The sequence below is a fragment of the Drosophila suzukii genome, chromosome 2L (assembly GCF_043229965.1).
Source record: "Drosophila suzukii chromosome 2L, CBGP_Dsuzu_IsoJpt1.0, whole genome shotgun sequence".
Lineage (NCBI taxonomy): Eukaryota > Metazoa > Arthropoda > Insecta > Diptera > Drosophilidae > Drosophila > Drosophila suzukii.
The window spans coordinates 10930396-10937564 of NC_092080.1; positions in this window are offsets into that span (position 1 = coordinate 10930396).

The window sequence follows — 7169 nt, forward strand, 5'->3', positions numbered from 1 at the left end:
ATTTAGGGAATTAAAGCGAATACAATTTGAATTAATATATTGAAATAACCTTCGTTTGCAAGCAAAGTTTTAAATTATCTTATGATTTCTTTGATATTTTTCTACACTTAACACCTTATATCAAAACATTTGGGCATTCTTTCATCCACATTTCAGAAAAGTGTCTAGCTGTCAGCACAAAAGACGTAAAGACACCTCTTATCGGGGAAAATTGTGCCACAGCTGCTGGTTAAATCCAGCCTAAATGGAAATGGAAACAAATGTGGCCTAAATGCATAGAGGCTCGGCAATAAGTGGCTAATACACAACATTCATAGCCAGCCATCCACTTGGCTTAACTTTTGATCAAATTAGTGTGGCCGATTCAATTTATCCACTAAATTTCTTGGGTTAAACTTAGCCAAATGCAATTAGTCTTTGTGCTAAGAGGTGGCTGGGTGGTTTTAGGCTGATTCGGTTTGGCTTTTGGTGTGGCCGTGCATAAATCATGAAACCAAAAACAGAAATTTACAAACGGACAGCGGAGACGTGGCAGTGGTGCATATATAATGGCTTAGAAATTGCTTGACACAGCGCACAAAACGCTCATTGTGTGTGCGTGCGGCTGGTTGAAACTGCAACGCATAAATCTCGGAGATTTGAAATCTCATTGACAATTGGAAATGTGACCAAAATCATGCATTTCCGTCGCCATCTCTTGACCACAATTCTGCCCAAACCATCTCTGTCTACGCTGGCCTCTGCCGGCCTGGCCAGGGCCAATTGAAAATACATTTTACACAATTACAAATTGCAATGAAATTGATTTATCACGCACAACTGCACGAAGGTCACGCAATCCTCATAAATTTTGACACACCCGTAGTGAGATGGAGGCTGGTCGGAGTTGGCTTTTGGGGTTTTTGGCCCGGCCGGCAATTTGCCACAGTTTTTGGCCCACTCCGTCCACAATTTACATACATATTAGGCTTATTACTGGATGGCCATATCAGCCCCCGATTCTCACTGGCTGGCTACCCTGCTCTGGCATTCTATTTAACGCTTTTAAGTACATGAATTATGCGCATTGCACTTTGGCACAAGCATCACTCCTCGTCGTCGTGTGAGTTTGTGTGTCCCGCCTGGTGCACATTTTATTATCAGCAGCATTAAATTTTATAAAATATGTATGGGTTGTGCAGAAAGTTTTCATCTTTCGTAGACTACTGGCTGATGCCCATAAAGTATGTGGAGTAATTGGGTAGCGCCCAGCCTACGTGATGCTACAACGAAAATCCCCCCAAAAGAACAAGTGGAAAAGGGAAAATTCGGAGGACTGACCACAGAAGAATTCGAGTTTAAATTCTTGTCTGGCATGGTTGACAGACAAATTTCATTTTTTAGTATTTTCGGAGAGGCACCAAGTTCATTTCTCTGAAAATTCATTAAGTGATTTAAATGGAAATTTCAATTTTGGTTTGAAATTGCCAAAAATTATTGCATTTGTACACAGTTTTAAGAGTTTATTTACTGATAAAAACACAGTGTTGTTTTGCTAAGCCAGTGTTGTAAGTTACTTAAAAGTGTACCCCAGTTTTTAAGCTACAAAGAGTACTGAAACCCCAACAACATCTTCAATAATTACATAAAATGTATCATTATATCGCCCTTTAGGGAGAAAGCTTAATGGCTTAAATTAGGAAGCACCTGTCTTAACTAAGAACCCCTTTTTAATGAGTCCACCCAATTTAATAAGATATAGTTTCTCGTCCACCCTCAAACCCTCAAGTTGAGTTTGTCCAGCTGCCACTTTCCGGATTTCTTACCAAGCTGCTCGCCCCAGGGGAAAACACAAGCAAATGAGCAGCGGCATGTGAGTGAGTGAGTGTTTGTTGTGAATAAATGATAATACCGGTATTTGTCCGCTCCCATGAATTGCATGCATTCAGGGACTCAGACTGACTTTCTGTCAGTTCCCCGACTCCTGGACCACTTTGGCGGATCCGACAACGGTTGGACCACCACTGGTAATGTCCTTTGACCTCCTCATCAGTTTCCCCATCCTCATTGTTGTTTCCTTTTTATTTTACCATGTGCTGCTGCATACTTGCAGAAATATGCTATTTATTATTGTAAAATATTTTGTAAGGCTTCCTCAGGAATTTATGATGAATATGAATGGAGGTTGTTTTGTGTTGATGGTAGTGTTGGCTATAGTCTAAATTGTACGGCATTTTAAAATAGTTTACTTACGAAAAACATCTAGCTTTACATACTTTTATTTGTAAAAGAAAACCATCATTCATCGTTTAAAAACAAATAAAATTATGTTTAAAACGTCAATTGTCACGTGGTTTTCTAATTCTACAAGGCTTTCTGTGAACCTCTTTTTTATACCCTTGCAGAGAGTAATCTTGATCTAGGCGCGCTATTTAAAAGTTCTTTTGCACAGTGTAAAACCTAAACCTTTACAAATCGTTATACTCTGATCAGGATAAAAAATTCTTGACAATCGGGTTCACATATCCTAAAGTTCACATCGAAAAAATCAGCTGGAGCTTTAATAATTCCTTTGTTTTTGGGACATTTCTCGCAGTGACCTTTAAACTTCGTAAACTATATGTTTTATATATACATTGGGCAGGGAAACAATCGGGTGAAGATAACTTAATGATGTCATAGGAACAAATGATAATATTTCCATTTTTAACTTACATATCGAGTTTTTGGAATTACTAGTAAATTAGCAATTTATGTTTGTACCTTGACCCTTAAGCGGGTTTAAAGATATATCTTTTAGATACTTCTGTTTCGATTTGTACCTTACGTACTCCTCCCTTCATTCTTCTGACATACTGGGGGGTTAACAAAAATTGTTTCGTTTAATTTTGCGCCAGGACTTATCAAATGCAATTTAATTACGCATGCCAGAAAGGCATTTATATCAATGATGCTGCTTTAATGGAAAATAATTGAATATTTGTCATGCATTTCACCTGCAAACACATGGCCTTCAACACATGCAATCGTGCACTTACACACACGCATCGCTGAACTTCCTGAAAACAATCAAATTGAGGTCATTTTTGTAAATTGTTGTTCCTGCTAGTGATTGTGTTGTTTTTGGATCTGCTGCCGCTTTTGTGTTGCTGTTTTCGTTGAACCTTTTGAAAATGCTCGATTGGTTTTCATTAAGTTTTCCGTGGTGATAATAACTTTCATTCCGCATTTGCGTTGTTTAATTGCGATAAATCGAATTATTTAAAGTCGGTTTTCTGCTATCGATCATTGATATTGTGTTACTTAATTAGAAAAGAAAATAAATTTATCATTGTAGGAAATTAACAAATTTTTCCAAATTAAATACTAACTTATAACGAATTTTTTAAGGAGTGTGACTGAATTCTTCCAACCAAAAAGCTTAGCCATTGTGGTCACAATAAATTTAGCAATGTATTAGACTTAAATATATAATTAAATTGATTCAAGAGAACATCATTCTGCACTTTAATAAATATTTAAAGCTTTGAAAATGAAAACGTTTGCTTTTGTTATATTTTTTGATAAAAACAATGCAAGAGATGTCTTCCAGTGGCAGCTACTCTTCAATCTGCTAACCACCTATATTTTCAACATAGCCATATTGTTTCGACTGTGGATTTACCTTGAGTTCGATGCAACTTTTCATATTTGGAAGGGCATTTTGTACATTGTTCTGTTTCTCACTCATCACGCCGAGATCATAATGCAGTTTTCCATTTTTGAGATCAATCGCTGGAAGTGGTTGGAGCTTCGTGATCTTTTGGTAAAACTATGGGTTGTCAATTTTTCGGCCATCCAATATAGAAACAGTTAGGAAATGATTCTCTCCAGACAGGTAAATATCCCAAATTAATTTGATGAGCTCGTTACATATTTTAAATTTAGTTAGAGTTCTCAATCTTGTATCTCAACCGGAAACTTCAACTAAATCCAAAACGTGTGGGGCGCCTTCACATCGTATGATTTTTCGACATAAGTAACTCATCGGTTCATCAAATGTCCAGAAACATAATCACCACATGTTTTGGTTCTTTGTCAGATGAACTAGAAGAACTAGATGATGAACTTAATTGCGTATTGAATAATTAGGTGTCCTTAACAATTTCAAATTGCCTATGATTGGGTCCTCTTTTGCGGAGTCAAATTTTCAAATTATCTTTTTAAAATTCTTGCGACCTTCTCCCCCTTTTATTCTCCTATTTTTTATAGTATCCATTCTCGTTCTTCTCTGGTCCTACACTTGAATCAGGCTAAAAAATTCAATATTTTTAAATTAAGGCGCCATGTGTTCTTCCTCTTCATGAAGATGAGTCATATTCTTACTAATCTGGTAACACCAACCTTGTCTTTCCTTTGACCCTCTATTGGTTTATACCAGTACTGCATAAATTGTGAATAGGACATTTTTAAGCTTATGAAAGGCTTTTTAGATCATTTACTTTTGTTCTAAGGACTCAAATAAAGTTGTTGAGCTTTTATCCTGGACTCCTTAAAAAGAGCTTTTAATACAAAGTGTGACCATTTGGTGGTTGGTGGTAAATTCTAGTAAGGGGTACGTGTGAAATATTGTGAGGGGTCCTGAAATATTGTGCGCAACATTTAAAAAACCCTTTGTCTTCAGCAAGGGATTAGTTGTCTTAACTTAAATTTATTTTAATTTTAATTATATATTTTAGGTTTCCACTGTACATGCGTGTTTAGAAAAATGTAGACTTTATCCTTTCCAGTGTGAAAAACAATGTTTAGAATTGATGAAAAATCATTAAAATTCTAAACACACAATCCATATATATTTCTCAAGTAGTTATTGACACTTTTATTATATATTTAAATAAATTTAAAATATATTTTTCAATAAAATGTTTTATTTATAAATAAATAAATGAGATAAGATTTTGAATTTTTAATCCAGAGGTAAAAATTAACCAACTTTTTGGTTTACAATCCATGCGTAAGGTAAAAAATGCAATATGCAATGCAATTTATTGTTTACTCTGCACGATAGAAATCCTTTTACGGTGCTTTTACTTTATAGACCATTTCAATATTCAATTATGCCTGAAATCGATGCAACGCAGGCACCCACGCTTTTACACCAAAGACTCACTTTCAGTGCCATTTCGAAATTGCAATCCCAACTTTTTTTTCCATTTACTTCTGTGCTAGTTAAACCCGTCAAAGCCAGCACCATTGGCATTGTTGTCACTGGTGCCATTGAGATGATGATGACGATGCCTGCGATTGCATAATGCATGAGTGACGAGATTCCGACTAGCACATTGGCGGCCCATGAATATTCAGTCCGGAATTCGCATACCGACAGGGCAAACTGTTTGGTCAAGTGTTGACAATGGTGCCAATCTTCGCCACAAAAGCGGATGTCTTTATGAGCACTTAGTCCCCAACTCGTGCGGATTGCCCGTCGATATGGATAACACAAGACAAGTACACAAAACAAAAAGTGTACACAATCGATTTGTAAAGTATTTGAGTGCAAGGTTGTTGTAAACATCGCGGTTTTATCCTAAGAATTAAACAAGCTATTGAGGTAAGATACTAAAATATTCTTAAATATTCTTTAAGTGTAATTCAGCTCAAATTTATCATACCTAAACTTTGAATAATTTGTTTTTATAAAAAAATAGTTTGTTATATAATACAAGATTTGACATTACCAAATGTAGTGTGTCAAATTTAATAAATGTGTTTTATGCATGAACGAATCCAAAATTGGATTTCACTTTTCAGCCAAGTGGAAGGATATTTCTCCGCCAAATCCGCCCCCGCGGATCCGCGCATGGTTTGTTAACCATTTTGGGTATTGACAATACCAATAAACACTATTTAAATTATTTAATTCCGCTTTACATTCGCATTAAGTATAAACATCTACCCATTTGAAATTACCCGTTATATGTAGTAACAATAATTGAAATAAATGAATGCAATATCTTTACATTAAATTTCCAACTACTGTTAATTAATTGGCCAATTGGCTCGCAAAATTACAAGAAATAATATTAAACACACAAAAAAACTTTTAGATAAAATTAAAAAATATTAAACGCTAGTTTTAACCAAAACAACAATAGCCTTTTTTGTAGTTACCCGTATTGATCACTTATAATCATTTATAATAAATTATAATCTACAAGCCAGTAAGCAAAAATATAATATTATATTATATAACTATAAAAATCTACCGCTTTTCAATTAACTGCTAAAAACGACTATAACCAAAAGGAGTGCAAACAAAATGTTACCTGTGTATTTAAAAATACAGTTTTGGACTTATACAACATTTTATAATATAATATTTATTTTTATGATCTTTAATTTATTTCTGTGTATGTGTAGGAGAATCCAGGCCGAGTTCTGACCGCAAATTTAATTGGACTCAACGGAGCAGTGCTGATGAAAGGAGACCCCGCCGTGCATTGTCACTTGCAACTAAAGGATGCATGTCCTTTGCCCACCTCGACTGCATCCTTTCGTTGTTTGCTCTGTAATTAGGCGCACAATGACAAGGGAATCTTGACACTTGTCAACTCTCGGCTTTCCCATGCTCTTTTCGTCCTTATCGAAACGATGTGCAAATGTCAGGTGTCATTTTTCTATCGGCTTTTCTTGTACGTCATTAGTGCACTGAAATAATAGCAGGGGCATTTTGATATCAGGTGTTTAGTTGGAAAACAATGGAAAAACATGGGTTAAACCTTGGCAAATTGAACTTTGAGATAATTTATATTTAAACAACGATATGCAAATATTGTTAGGTCTTCTAACAAACTTACATCCACTTAAAAAATTTCTTTCTTATAAAAGTCTTAAATTTTAAATAATAGTTAATATCTAATCCCCACTTAAAGCCATGGCTTTTGCATATTTTGTAACGCTATCCCTAAGTTCCTTTTGACTAGAACCACCGTAAGCCTTTATTATTCCATTTAATTTTTTACAGCCCCAACCAAAATTGCCTAACTCTACTAAAACCCCACAATCCTGATCAAACATTCCATAAATTTTCGCTGCTGCTGCTAGCATAACGATAGTTTTAAGGTCGTTGGTGACCCAAATGGGTGAAAAAAGATACCCATTTTTCTCACCCTTTATAAGGCAATTGCAGTTAACGGTTTTTCAATGTCAAC